Raw genomic sequence first — 14,866 nt, 5'->3', positions numbered from 1 at the left:
GATCATGTTGTGTTTCAGGAGGAAGTAGGCAAGACCGAGGATGGTTTTTTGCAGAAGTGGAAAAGAATCTTTTAAAAAATGGATGGGAGCAGTTTGTAAGAAAAAAAAAATCAAAAATATGGAAACTCCTTTTCACACAAAGGGCTGTGGAAAATACAAACAAACTATTAACTTGAGTAATTGAGAAAGACACATTAGAAACACTTTAAGAATAAATTTTATGATATACTGTATTAGCTGACCAATCTTTATAATGCTGGCTGTTAAGCTCCACTTTCATCAGAGAGGTAACTCTTTTTCGACCTTCTTCATTCATTACTGTACTACTTGAGTGAATGATTTCAACATATATACCACATAATCCAATGAGAGACAGTGATTTCCTGCTATCATATCATATCATATCAATGTCCTTGTTTATCAGAATATTTAGGCACTTATTAGACACCACTTATGTGTTGATTGAAAGGGCCTGATATATTCACTCAACTCTATATTTCAATTCTATTACTTTTTAAAAATAGTTTAAGCAGAAAAGAACAAACACTAGCAAATATCTGAACCATTCAAAAAGTACACCTGAGGCTTCTAAGTTTTTGCATTCATTCAAGCCTTGTGCCCAGTTGATCTCCGCTTGGAGTTTAGACGTTCTCTTCATGCTTGTGTTACAGTTTTCTCTAAATAGTTCAGCTTTCTTCATAAATCCCAAAGATATATGTGTTTGTGTGTCTGTGTTAGGTTAATTGTGAGTGTGAGTTTCTATAGGATTGGGTCCAGTAGTGGACTGATATCCTGTTGAGTGCCGACAAAGTCCATCACAACCCTGGACTGGGTTAAAAGGGTTTGACAATGTTCTTTTAAATGATGGACATTTATAAACTGAAAGTGATTGATTGATGACTTCACAGCTCAGGTCAATCTTTCAGAAGTATATTGTTATGGATTAATTCATGCAAGTCTGTGTTATACTGAGGCTCTGTGCAGGGTTGGTTACTGCCTTGTGCTAAGTGCTGCCAAAGCGAATTAAGAGGCTACGAGAGTGTCATATATACTGTAAGCATATTAATATAGTGTAGAGGAAGTAAGAAAGAGGGTTATCTTGTCCAGGAACACTGGCACCCTATTCTTAATAGACCGACTGGCCGCTTCTTGTTTTTTTAACATGCCTTAATTATTCTGATTAAATTTCCTTTTTCTGTTTTGCATCAAGTGATGATTTGCATTAACTCCCAGAGTGGCCCATACTTTGGCTGTCAAAACTGGATGAGTTTTTTTCTACAAATTACATTTGGAAGATTCCCTTTATCCTACGTTATCATCAAAGAACCAGCCTACACGGTTTCTTTTTCTTTTAGTAAAGGATAAAAAAGCTCTTTTGACATTTACCTGTGCCTTCCAGTTTGTGCCATTGTTTAACGCTCGGGCGCCGATCTCGTCTCTCAAGCCTCAAGGAATGAAAAGGAGCTTCCTAATAACGATGCTAATTCCTAAGTATTAAAAAGGTGAATAAAAGGCAATAAAGCTCTAAGTTGTTAATTAATGCGCACAACACCACGCAAGTGAACTGAAGAAATCTTACGACAGAATGCTTTTTGAGCCCTCGGCTCCCGCTTCTTTACTACTGGAAGGCAAAAAGATTGTCGCGCGAGGAGCCGAACACGAGCGCCATCTATCGACCCAGCGACAGGATGGCACGCCCGGCGTTCATTAGTCCTTGATTTTCCACAAAAGCAGGCGGTGCAGCCGACAATTGCCACAGTTTCTTGTAGGTTTTCCTTCTCATCCTTTCTTCAGTTTATTCTTTCCTTCCTTGGAGTCTTAAAATAGAAATTAGGGCAAAGAGACGCTACTATTAATGGGAAAAAATCCGTTTTGGATTGAGCCCTCTGTCCGAAAGCAGCGTGCAGATCTTTAAAACACCTGATGATCACCTCGAGCTTACACCAGCAAATTAAAGTCTGGAGTCTGGAAATACACTCCACTGGGTATGCAAGAAGAAAAAGCCTTTGTGGTGCGACGAGAAATGTATCCCAAAATGATGAGGCTGGCGGGGGAAAAACGTAAGTAAGATTATTCAATAAATGCGTTTAATGGCAGTGGGCGTTGGGTACTTCAGCATCTTAAGAGCAAAAAGTGAAAGTGATGGACACATTAAGATAAAGCAACGGTTATAGATAGCTTATAAAGTGAGCGAGATAAGCTAATAATTAACGACTGCAATGATCTACGAACTCGTGGACCAACACGTTTAAACACATTTATTCAAGGTGTGCTGTTTCACTCAAGGACTTTGTTTCTTTCCCATGAATTTGAGTGTTTAAAATGTTCAGTGGATCTGCATGGTGGAATCCAAGAGCATACTGTAAGTGAACAAGCGCTCTTAAGCTATAGGGCTTCTCTTTAATATTTCAAATGCCTCTGCTCACCCATCCTTTATTAGAGAACTGGAAAAAATTAAATTAGGTGTTCTCCTTTTAATTAAATTGGTGCTTCTGTTTTTTAATTAGACACCCAAAGCTGAATTCTCACCCTATCGTTAAATGTGGTTTTCATTTGCACATTATTAAATAGTTCTTTATGCTTTTATGAGGGGCTTGTTACTTTATGAGGAAGCATATAAAACAAGACTTCACTGACTTAGAATTTAGACTTTCAGTCATGGTCATTCAATCATTATGTTATATAGCGCCTTTAAAAGTATTTACCATCACAAAGAAAACTTACAATGCAGTATCAAACTCTGTTCTGAAAGCAGAATAAATAAAAATTATAGTACGAGTAGAGACAAGAATGCACATGTATGAATAAGGAAATGGATAAGGAAAAGAAAATAACACACTGAGGAAAAAGAGAAATCATGTGGAGATTCAGAAGCTGTGGTACAGCACTGCACAGCTGAGTCGACTGGAGACCATTCTAGAAGCTGGTCCACAGACTTCATTTAGATGTCATAACTGATTGACCCTCACATAATGTCTTTGGTGCAGAGTGGGTTATACTTCTGTTGAACATACTGCCTTTACACTTTTAGTTTAAAAAAATCTTTTACTTAAAATTAATGATTTTGACTAAGCCAGTTCTTCAGATTAATTTCAAACATTGCAATATTCATTTTCACTATCAAAGTATTAAGCCAGTACCATTCCTGAAAAAATAAAGTGTAAAAATATTCCCAAGTTTTAATGAAAATCTTTCTGATATTATAAACAGCCATATGGCACCACAACACACATGAGAGATTTTTATAATGCAAAATAAAATTCACAAACCTACTTAATTTATTCCAGTAGCCTTGGCCACAAGCAGGAATCAGCCCTGAATGGATCACAGTCAACACATCAAAGGACCCACTCACACTAACATGGACCCTGTCTGGAATCGCCAATTGACTTAAACTGCATATCTTTGGGATGTAGTAGAACAACTAGAGTACCCAGAGAGAAGCCTGCAGAGTCATGGTAAGAATGTGCAAACTCAATACATTTGATATGGGAGCTGAATCCAGAATGTTGCATCTGTGAGGCAGCAGTGCCAACCACTGGGTCTGCTCTAATGACAGGTATCTAATATATAAAAATTTAGTTGTGCAAGTCATTAAACTAATTTTGAGTTGCAAATGCTTGGCTTTCAACAATATAGTATTTTCCTAATAAATAGGGTTTTAAGCTGCTTCACTAAAAAATAATATAAAACATTTCAAGCACATAATTATTTAGAGGGATGTTTTATGAATGTACTTAGTCATTAACAAATATCTATTGTTAGTTTGTCTACAGAACATGAATAGATTTCTTTTCTGTTAAAATTAAAATGACATTTTCAAATGGTACTTTTCAAGATAAGGCAATTTAAATGATGAAGGAAAGAAGGAAGGAGTGAATCCTGAAAACTATTGTTTCTCTAACATTAAAGAGATTTTACAGCACATTACACATCCATCACAGATTAGGGTTACATATTTATACACATTCATCCATTACTTGAATCCACTGGTCCAAATGCTAAACGTATTCAATTCCAAACACAGTGTTAATCATGAAGTCATGTTCTAAGATGATGTATTACATCCAATTTGTGTAACATTATCATTTTTGGGATGTGTGTGGAAAGAAGAGCACCAAGTTAAAAACTATTCAGACTCAGTGGCCTGAAGTGCTTACAGAGGCACTGGATTAAATCATTATGTATGACTGAAATTCTGGAATTAGTGCTGCAGAAATGGACATGTTGGGCGAGAACAGTGTAACCCAGGGCAGTGGAAATGTGAGTCAGTATATAAGACAGTTTTCAGTGCTCACACTTGCTTTTGGTGGGGTGGTAGTTTGCAAAATATGCAGATTTTGGGCAATTTTAAATGTAGTGTAGGGTCCTGTGCTTATCTTGGCAGCCTTGGATGTGGCGCCAGACCATTAGAGAACAACTCAGGCTCATATGCACGCTGCCTCACTCAGGGCAAATTTAAAATTGTCAGATAACCTAACATGCAGGTCTTTGGGGCATAGTTGGTTAATTATTAGTATTATTAATTTATATTTTCAAATACAACTTTTTTTTTAATCATATAGGATTTGTTCCATTTGAAAACAAGTGGGCTGAAATGCTTACAGAGGCACCAGATAAAATCATTACATATTACTGAAATTCTGGATTTAGTGCTGCAGAAAGGGAATTTTGGGCTTTTTCATAATCAGTTCAATTGATGTAATGACAAATTATGTTTTTGAATAATTTGGAATGCTACTGGTTAAAATGAAACCCAATTACAATCCCAATATAAAGGATGTGTGTAGTGAACTAGTCACTGAAGGTTAATACTGTTAGTTATATTTCCCCCATTTGGTTTTCACTTAAATTTTGGATACAGGATCTCATTAAAGGTGAAAAAGGGTCTGACATGATTTGTCTTGACTTCAGGCTTGCAATTAAAAAAAAAACCTTATATTTCAGTAAGAATGAATTAGCTTTTGATATCCACTGTAATACTTAAATTCACAAGGGTATCACCATACTGTGCACACAGAAAAATAATCTTGAACTTATCCAAATTCATTATAAATAGTTTTGCTTCTGCTATGCATCTTATTTTGTGAACCTGGCCAATTATTTCCGTTTAACTCATTTTAAATAGATGGGCACTTGTTCCAGTTGTTGATATCAGTGCATTATTATTTTACACAATTCTCCAATAATTTGTAGATGAAATTTAGCTTTGTGGGTTTTTGTAAGTCACCTACAACTATGTGGAAAATATTTATCATTCCATATGACCTTCAGATTTTGTTTAATTTAGCTTCTGTATTTATTACATAAAGCCAACCATGGAAATTATAATAGAGGGATGTCAAAAAAGATATCTAGACTTCAGAGTTGTTTAGTAAATCACACTTTAGAGTATCCATCATAAACAAGACCAAGACTATAGTTCTGAACAAATCCGGTATTTTATGGTATTAGATCATGAAGGCTACATCTCTCAAGCAGCAAGTAAACATTAAGTTTTACATAAAAGTCTATGAAACATTGGCCTTCAGAGTCAGCTAGTACAGGAGTCTGTTCATTTTTTGTTGTAGTGGGTCTGCCTGCTTTAAAACTCCAGTGCCACGTACATTCATTTGGCCATTTGCTACTTCTCAGTCCTCAGTTGTTTATTTTATGATATTTGACAACAGATCCTATATATATATTGTACATTATATTGCGTATCTGACCTGTAACAGACTTATTTATTTAATTAATTTTACTCTACCTCAGTATATACAGTACTGTCTACTGTGCTAATAAACTGCTGTGTCAGGCTGGGTTGTGTGCTTATTGTAAACATCTTGGTGCTGATTCTTTATCAGTCCTGATTGCTTTGATTTAACACATCCTGCATCATAAATTGCATTTTTCAAATCTCTTTGGACTGTTTTTCCCATGGTAAATTCTACAGCTTGGTGCCCTCATTTTTGCTGTCTGATGGCAGATGGCTTTTTTGGAACTTGTTATAAGCTTCTTCTTGTGTTTTATGGTTTGCTGTCATCTGCTTCAGATAGCAACTGTTGCCTCACCCTTGTGAATGGATCTGGATGTGCTGATTCAGTAACTTAAGTTTGGAGTGATACAGAATCCTCAAACAACCTTCCATTTATCATTGAGTCTACAGTGAATCCCCATTCTCCCCCCCTTTTACTTGCCAAAACTATGAGATCATGAGTAGCCAAAATGATGTCCCTACCTAGAATTGCTGGTAAAGAGTGGATCTGCTGCTTCTCCAGATGCAGATGAGCCAGTTGAGGTGGTTTGCACCTGCATAGGGGATGCTTTATTTGTACCTCCCAAAGTAACAGCTTCAAGGCACAGCCCAGTGTGGAAAAGACTTCAGAGCTGACTTGAGAGCATCTGGGAATTCCCAGGGAAGGGATGGGAGAAGTTGCTGAAGATAGGGTGCCCTACACAGTCCAATCTAATATGTTGCCACAGTGACTCTCGTTTGGATATGAAGAGTGAAAGTGAACTGAAGGCTGTAGACTGTGTTGACTCACAATGTCAGACCTATCCAGTCAAGTCCCATCATGGTAATAAATAATTGCTTTGAAAGTGGCTCCAGTGCAATGACCAAGTAGCCTCCCCTTTGTTCTGCCAGTTATCCATTGAATAGAGTGGTCCTTTCAAGGTGTGTAAAGCACTTTTTGAACACCAAGGTGCCACATTTCAAGAGTTTTTAGTGTTTTAGTAGCACTATTACTATTACTGCCAATGTTTCCACATGTGAATGAAGTCTAGTCATTGGTTGTATCTTTTATGGAGGGTGGATAGTGGGGTAAGGGTTAGGGCTGCTCTAAGCAGAGTCTGTCATTTGAACTTTTGTAAGAATTCTTGGTTCTTTTTATATGTATATTTCAGAATTATATTCTGATACTGTACATAGGTATCTAAACTGTTGGAAGGCTGTAAAGAAGTCTGGAGTCAATACTGCTTGCTTTCCAAACTCCAACTTTACTTCTTCCACCTAATGGAAAATTTGATCAAAAAACAGATTCTGTATCCTTGTTAACCAATCTCACATGTAGGTTGCAAATGTTATACTATACAATAGACTTAATTTCTTGTAAGCTGTAACAGTATTCTGCAAGACACGAATGCCATGGTAACTACTAGCAAGTGTAAATGGCAGACTCTTGGTTAAAATAGAAATATTTTTTGATTCTTTTTTATCTGTTTAATGATCTGAAACTTATTTTGAAACCTTATTAGATGTGCATATTTTCAGTTTATTTTACAAAGTCTAACTCCTTTGGAATCAGCAAAATGACAGACAGAATAGTTTAAAAGTCCAATAAACCATGTCTTAAACAGTGTTTCATCTGCAGTCAGCATTCATGCTTAGAAGTATGTCCAGCATAGTATTTTACAAAATGTGACAATTTGAGTGGCAAGAAAGCCTAAGGTGTCTCCATGGGCCAATATTTTCTATTAAATCCTGACATATTTCTCCCCAACACATTCTTATGCATAGGCCACATGACATCTCACCAAAATATCACATTCTGACCTTCTACACACATATTGCCCCAATTGTCTCCAGCCCTTTCTTTATTTTGCATTTCTTGACCTGCTTTTCACCCATCATAGCTCCTGCTTCCTTTACATTATTTAACACACATTTTATGTCCCCATTCAAGACAATTGGTGCCCTCCCTTTTTTCATACCCTGACGTCATCCCAGGATTACGTGTGCACAGAAAGGTAGAAGTACCTGGCTGCAGTCCTCTATTTACACCTGTGCTGTCTGGCTACTGACATATGTCACAGTTTATGCTGGACATAATGCCAATCTTACTTTGATTTATTCAGGTTCTCTTTATACTACCTTACTGTCATAAAGGTGGGAAAGATCCACTTCTGATAAAATCCATCAAATGCTCAGAGAACATCATGGAGGATAAAGGATTGTGTTACAAATTTTCATCTGAATTTGACAATTCACATAATGCAAAAATTTTTATTGAAAGCTTTCAGGCTATGAATTGATTGGTGTAATGAATGAATTTTAGATAAAACTAGTAGAAGTTATTGCCTGCTAGGGCCATACTCGTATCCTTTAACAATGGGAAAATATAAGACAGTCAATTACTATTTAAGCCTAGATTTTTGTGACTGTTCTTAAAAACAAGGAAGTAGCAAAGAGGGTGGTCTGTTCCTTTTTCTGTTAATAAATTAATTTGTAAAAAGTAATATGACAGGTCAACATGACACCAAAACAAATATTTTATTTAATCTTGAAATGAATTTTAACAAACCACAGCTTACCAGATGAGACACTATCTATGCTGTAACAACTACATCATTTTTCATGTAGTTTGCTTTGTGAATGAAATGCATCCCCTTTTGCTCACTGGCATATGTTGGGGGATATCACTGTGCTCCAGCAGGTACTTTTTGCTGCTTCACAACACTTGGACAATGCTTTGACTATCAAGTGGCATACAGTTTTGTTTTTTTTTTTGTTTTGTATAGTGCTGCTCACTGTGCACATGCACAAATCCACATATACTGTGAATTAATAGCAGATTGATAAATCTTAAAAAATCTACACACATGAATATATAAACTGTCTTTAATACACAGTACAACAGAGCATAACCATATAAAGTCCATAATATTTTTAACACCAGACATGGGCAATTGACAAACAAGAAGAAGAAAAGGAAAAACTGCTCTCAGCACCATTCCTGGTTCCTAGTATCTCTGGTGTGATATTCCAAGGACAGAACTAGTAGCAGTCCAAAGACATGCAGAGAGACTGATTAGCAACTCAACCTTGGGATGAAAGAATGTGTCTGTGTGTTTGTGAATAGTGTTCCATGTTAGGCTAATGGACTGTTCAGCATTGGTGCCTTTGTTGCTGTTGATGATAATGGGATACATTTTGGTTCTCTGTGATGATTTAATGGATAAGAATGGATGGATTTTTATTAACGTGTGTCCATAGAAAACAACATAAACAGCACCCAGATTGATTTGGTTGACTTTTTAACTTGAAGCAAACATGCCTTGCTAGCTGAAATGCACAGCTTTCTCTCACTCCTAGGACTGGTAACTACATGGTCAAAGAGGTAGGAAAATAGTAGCACAAAATGCTATGTCTGTCTTAGTTATTTACAAACTTAATGCACAGAACAAAAGGAAACACTAAAAACCTTTGCAAAGACTGACTCTTTTTTGATTTGTTACTTAGTGTATGGTTGCAATGAACTGGCATCCTGTCCTGGGTTTGTTCCAGCCTTGCGCCCTGTGCTACCTGGGATAGGTTCCAGCAGACCATCGTGACCCTGTTCAGGATTTAGCAGTTTAGAAAATGAATGACTGACTGACTTAGTGTATGGATTGTTTGTTGTAACCTAAAGTGAGCATTATAGGATCTTTTTTTGAAAAATAACGGAGCAGCATAGAGGCATAGTGCTTATCAATGTAGCCTCACAACCCCTGAGATCAGGGTTTGATTTCTGCATTGTTCCCCGGCTATGTGGAGTCCTCATTTTCTCTGTGTTCTAAAAGATTTTCTTCAACTATCGTGGCTTATTATACACCCTAAACATGTACATGTAAGCTGAACTGATAACCCATGTTTGTGTATATTAACTCTTTTAGGGCTGATGTTGACTTTAATGAAAATTCAGGAGTAGAGGATGGTAATCAGCTGTAAACTGCAACAAAACTCACCCTTATATTTTAGTTTGACTCTGTTTGCTAGAAATAAAGTTACATAGCTTTGTTGATTTAACCTCGATTCCCTACATGTGCATGAGTAGCGAAGAGCAAACAACCTCTAAAATGGCACCGACCAAAGCGAATGTGCAAAGCAAAATACTCCATGGATGTTTTACGTAATTTTTTTGAATAGGACTCTGACTTGTCGGATTCCAAGTTTGATGCAATTGACCTGGAGATGGATAACAAAAATGAAAGTGAAGTACCAGCATCATCTGATCGGTCCCCAGCTGATAGTGGCGCTGAACACTATCGTGTAGCTGATGCACCTACAGCAGCGTTTGCCTGGGAGGACCACCACTTATGATGACAAGAGGTAAAAACCATATTGCGCCACACTGCAACCGCCACCACCACCCACCTGCTGTGCGAAGACAGCCAGGCAGCTGGCCCACGTGCATTCCTGCTGACCATCGAGGTTCCCCCCATGCAGCCACTGCCGCCAGAGATGCTGAACATGCGCCAACAGCAGCCACAGCACATAGCAACAGACGTTTTATGTTAACTTATGTGTGAAACCATTGCTTTTCAGAAAACTGAGTTTTTTGGAAAAAATATTCAGCCTTCAAAGAGTTAATGTGGCCTGTGTTGAACTGCTGTCCATATTCAGGTTTAGCTCCTGCCTCACTCCTGATTTAGCCCAGATAGGGTCCTGCTCCCTGTGATCCAGTAGTGGAAAGGACTGTTTTGAAATTGGATAGGTGGGTGAAAAGTATTTTTAAACTATTTAAATGATTAGAGGTTTCTACTTTAATAATGAGATAAACAGAACATGCAATTGCAAAATAGCTGAAAACAGAAAGAAGCATAATCAGTCTGGCAATTTGTATGATAATATGAATATTTGATTTTAATGTTTTGGATAAATTTAGACTAACATTTCCAATGTGTACTTCTTTATAATAATACATTTTTCTTGTTAATGTAATTTAATGTAATTAGATAAACAACAAGGAAGTAAAGATCGATTTTCTCTGCTATGTTTAATGAAAATATGCCAGAGACTGGACCAGATACAGTTCATTAAATGTTAGTCGAACTGAAGGCTGAGTATGGCCCAATAAGAAAACCTAAACAGTAGGAAAAAATCAAGTTCTCAAAAACATTACAGCACTCAATTCAAATATTACGCACATTAGTTTCTGTTATAACCACCAGCCTGAAAAATAAAATAAATATACTTAAGTTATTTGTAGTGTACTAGGTACAAGTGCTGTTTCACAGTTCCAGGGCCATGAGATGGCCTTCCTATCCTTATTATTGTTAAAGTCTATGCTCTCCAGCTACCAGTGTATCCTGTACTTAAGTAGTGTCCAATCAGGGCTGGGCTCCTGTCTTAAATTCACTGCTGCCTAGACTTTGTAACACTAGTAAAAAAAACACTGGGTCAAAAAAAAATACTTGGTGGATATTTTTGTTTGCTTTCTCATATCATTTATCTAACTGCTTTTACTAATATGTATTGTTCTATGTCATAGTGTGCCTTCCCACAGAGTATATTTTAGAATCCAGAGAGCATTTTTTTTCTCAAATAGAAAAACCATAGACAGAGAGAAAGAGAAAGATCAACCCAGCGAAATATAGAGGGTGGGTTAGGAAGGCTTTAAGGAGTTGTACCCTTGTTGTGCATAACTTAAGTCCAGATGAGTTCATGTAATTCTTTAAATGATGTAATCAAGAATCAGGTTTGCAAAGTCCCAGTCTAACCTCAAAAGAGGTTTCTTAACTAGGAAGAAACAAACATCAAGTGCTGAGCAGACAACAGAAGTAAAACTTCCATAAGAGGAGGAGGAAAAAACCAAGTAAGTAAAAAGTGTAGATGACAGAGTAAAAAAGCTGTCAACAAGAAAAAGAAAGGAATTAGAAAATTTGATTTATAAAGAATGAAAAAGGGTAAGCACATTTTTGTTTTATGCTTTTATGGTTTTGCACGGTTTTCTTTTAGGATTATTGGAATCTCCTGGGCAGTACTTTGACAAAATGCATGTCACATCATTTTTTGACTGTAATATCGAAAAATTAGCTTTCTGTCTCTATGTCTGTCTGTAGGTCTTTCTTGGTAGAGAATGTAGATTAAAATAGATTAATTTCTTTTTTCTGCAAAAGCAAAAATAAGAGAAAAAATAAACTTAAACATCCTAGGACACAGCATGGAAAATTACTTTTAAATACATAACATTAATTTTCCCCCTTAATAACACAGTCCTAGTAAATCTCCCAACACTTCTAACACATCGATCAGTGATTTTCAGGCGGTGTGCCCAAAGTTTTTTTTAAAACCAAATAATGAAAGACTTCTTTAAAGAAATACGATGCGAAAGAAGTCTATGGCACAAGTTTTATGCCATTTTACATGATCTATGTGTCATTTTAATATTATACATTTATAACCAGTTTACATATCTCAACTTGTTAAAAATTTTTATACTAAAAATTATTTTGTATAAACAATTTAAATGAACATTTACTTCAATGATGTGCACATGTTTGCGTTGCATGCACACCATACTGTGTAATTATTCCAATGAACGCATCTTATTGTTGCGCACATCTAGTGTTCATATTTATTCCCCACTATGCCGCGGCTGAATATGATCAAACATACACACATTATTATAATTAATAATAATAATAACAATAATAATTATAAAAATAATATATATATAATAATTATTTACATTTATCTAGCTCTCCGAGGGGACCCGGGATGTGAACTGGTGGCCTTACTATGAAGTATTATTTTTTTTATTACAAAGTATTTTAAATAAATAGTTTCAAAAAGTTTTTAAAAAAAGCCACTTTAGAAGAAAAAGGATAGGCTATTTTTATTTTTGTTTTTGTAAATCAATCAAAATTATACCTGTTTTTTGTCAGATTGGCAAAAGATATATTTTTTGGTTTGACACTGAATTTTAGTAATTAGTTTATTTGTGCCATGAGATGAAAAAGGTTGAAAATCACTGGCATAGATCATTTTAAGGACATGTGTTTGGATTTATATCTTTTTGGACCAGTCATCAGGAGTACTATGGTTCATGTCAGTACCTTGATATTCGGTGTTCCCTGTTTACTCCTTCAGATGGTTAACATATACAGTATCTACTATGTATGACATTAACTGTGATACCTACACAACTGTTGCTGGTGTCCATTTGGTCAAAAAGGATCATTTTGTTATATGCACTATTTTATATTGGAGCAACACTGTGGCACAGTGGTAGCTCTGCTGCCTCCCAGTAAGGAGACCAGGGCTGATGTCCTAGGTTCTATCAGTGTAGATTTTGCATGTTCTCCTCTTGTCTGCGTGGGTCTCCTCTGGGTGCTCCAGTTTCCTCCCATTGTACAAAGACATGCTGGTTAGGTGAACTTGTGACACTAAATTGGCTCTAGTGTGTGTGTGGGCATGCATGCGTGTGTATGTGTGTGTATGAGTTTACCTTGCGATGGACTGTGTCCTGTCCAGAGTTTGTTCCAGCCTTGCGCCCTATGCCAGCTGGGATAGGCTCCAGCTACCCTGCGACCCCGGTATGAATTAAGCGGATTAGAAAATGGCATGACATGACAAGTTTATATTTCTATCTTATTGGAGCCCTTAAGTCTTTCTAAAAGTGAGCTTTTTGTCTCATCTGTGGTTCAGACATCAGATTACTGTGAAGAAGAAGTACACATAGATTTTTTTATCTAGATTTATCAATAACTAGAGGATAACTGCAAAGTGTGTACTAAAACAATGAATTTCCATAATGATGAGGTACAGAGACATTGACAATCTAAGGTTCCAGCTTTGGAGACAAAATTTTGTGTAATGGAATCACCTTAATAGTCTCCACAATGAGTTTTCTCTTAGTCGTTTTAAGACAGTGTGTCTTAAAATGCTTTGAATTTCACTTAATTAAGTTGTGGTGTACAGTTTACCTGTATGATTATTGCTTCTTTTATTTCTGGTAGACTATGTATGTTATACCTAACGACCTCAATATATAATGTACTTTATAACGAAAGTTGTTTGCCTATATTTTGTAGCTATTCTTTGTCATGGTCAGATTTATTTCATGTGTAAATAGTAGCAATAAAGTGGTTCAATTACATGCTTTTTTGGAGACAATTGACATACATACTGTAAATAAAATAATTAAAAAGTATAGATAGCATGCAGCATACACACATACCATATACAGATATTTGTTCTTATGATTGACTGTTGGCAGTCTTACGACATAGAGGTTGAAATTGTTCCTGGATCTGCTGATGTGGATGCCAATGGTTCTGTACCATTTGCCAGAAGGGAGGAGTGGAGAAAGGTGGTTGTGTAAGGATGGCTAATACTGTTTGGTTTTCTAATGTAGTATTGTATATTGTCTCAAAATAGTCTATGCTTGCTTTCACTACCAAACTACAGTGCTTTATGACTCTGAGCTTGAGAATATTGTACAGGGACGTGATGGAGTCATTGAAGGTGGACAACAATGTATAGTTTTCTGAGAGTAAGATGGAGAAATGTGAGCTGTCCTTAGACATTGAGAAAGTAAAGGTGCTAAGGATTGTTTTTGACAACAGATGAAATGTGTTATGTCTACTTCAGTTCATGAGTTATTGTCACGCAAAAGAATTTAAAGCTGCATATTCTTTCCACAGCATCTCCTCCAATGTAGACATCAGGGTAGTCAGCCTGTGCTTTCAGTATTCTATGACAAACTTCTTGGTTTTGGTGACGATAATTTAAAAGCTGCCTCACATGTTTTGAACAGAGAATATACTTCACTGTTTGTATATGGCTTCTAATTATTTCTTGTGGTGGTTACAACACATTCCCTGATGCAAATGGCTACTGCTTTGAAAATATTTCAGTCAACACAATTAAAATAGTTCCGTGGCATTGATTCTTCTCATCTTGCCTTATCTTCAAAATGAAGGATTACTTGACCAAGTAAGCATTATTGGGTTTATAAAATTAAGGAAGAATTGTTACATTAATTTATGTTTTTCTGAATATGCAGATTCTTAAAAGCAAAGATCAACTATTTACTGTATAATCTGTGGTAATGCATAATTGTGTTTTGAACAATGACAATAATGGCTTGTATGTACAATAATCCATATAAAAGTGGGAAAA

General features: G+C 36.3%; 1 protein-coding gene across 3 annotated transcripts in view; it reads left to right on the top strand.

Moving 5' to 3' along the window:
* Positions 1–1,335: 1,335 nt before the first annotated feature.
* Positions 1,336–14,866, top strand: part of LOC114648444 (5-hydroxytryptamine receptor 1E) — a 136,476-nt gene continuing 122,945 nt past the window's right edge. The window contains exons 1-2 of one of the 3 annotated variants that reach the window (XM_051925282.1): positions 1,336–2,060; positions 3,291–3,458. The gene's annotated coding sequence lies outside the window, so the exon portion shown is untranslated. Of the gene's footprint in view, positions 2,061–3,287; positions 3,459–14,866 lie in introns of all 3 variants that reach the window. The other 2 variants (XM_051925281.1, XM_028797474.2) reach the window with 2 other exon arrangements.

This window comes from Erpetoichthys calabaricus, chromosome 3 (assembly GCF_900747795.2).
Source record: "Erpetoichthys calabaricus chromosome 3, fErpCal1.3, whole genome shotgun sequence".
Lineage (NCBI taxonomy): Eukaryota > Metazoa > Chordata > Cladistia > Polypteriformes > Polypteridae > Erpetoichthys > Erpetoichthys calabaricus.
The sequence above is the reverse complement of the archived record's forward strand: the minus strand, read 5'-3'. Positions and strand labels throughout refer to the sequence as shown.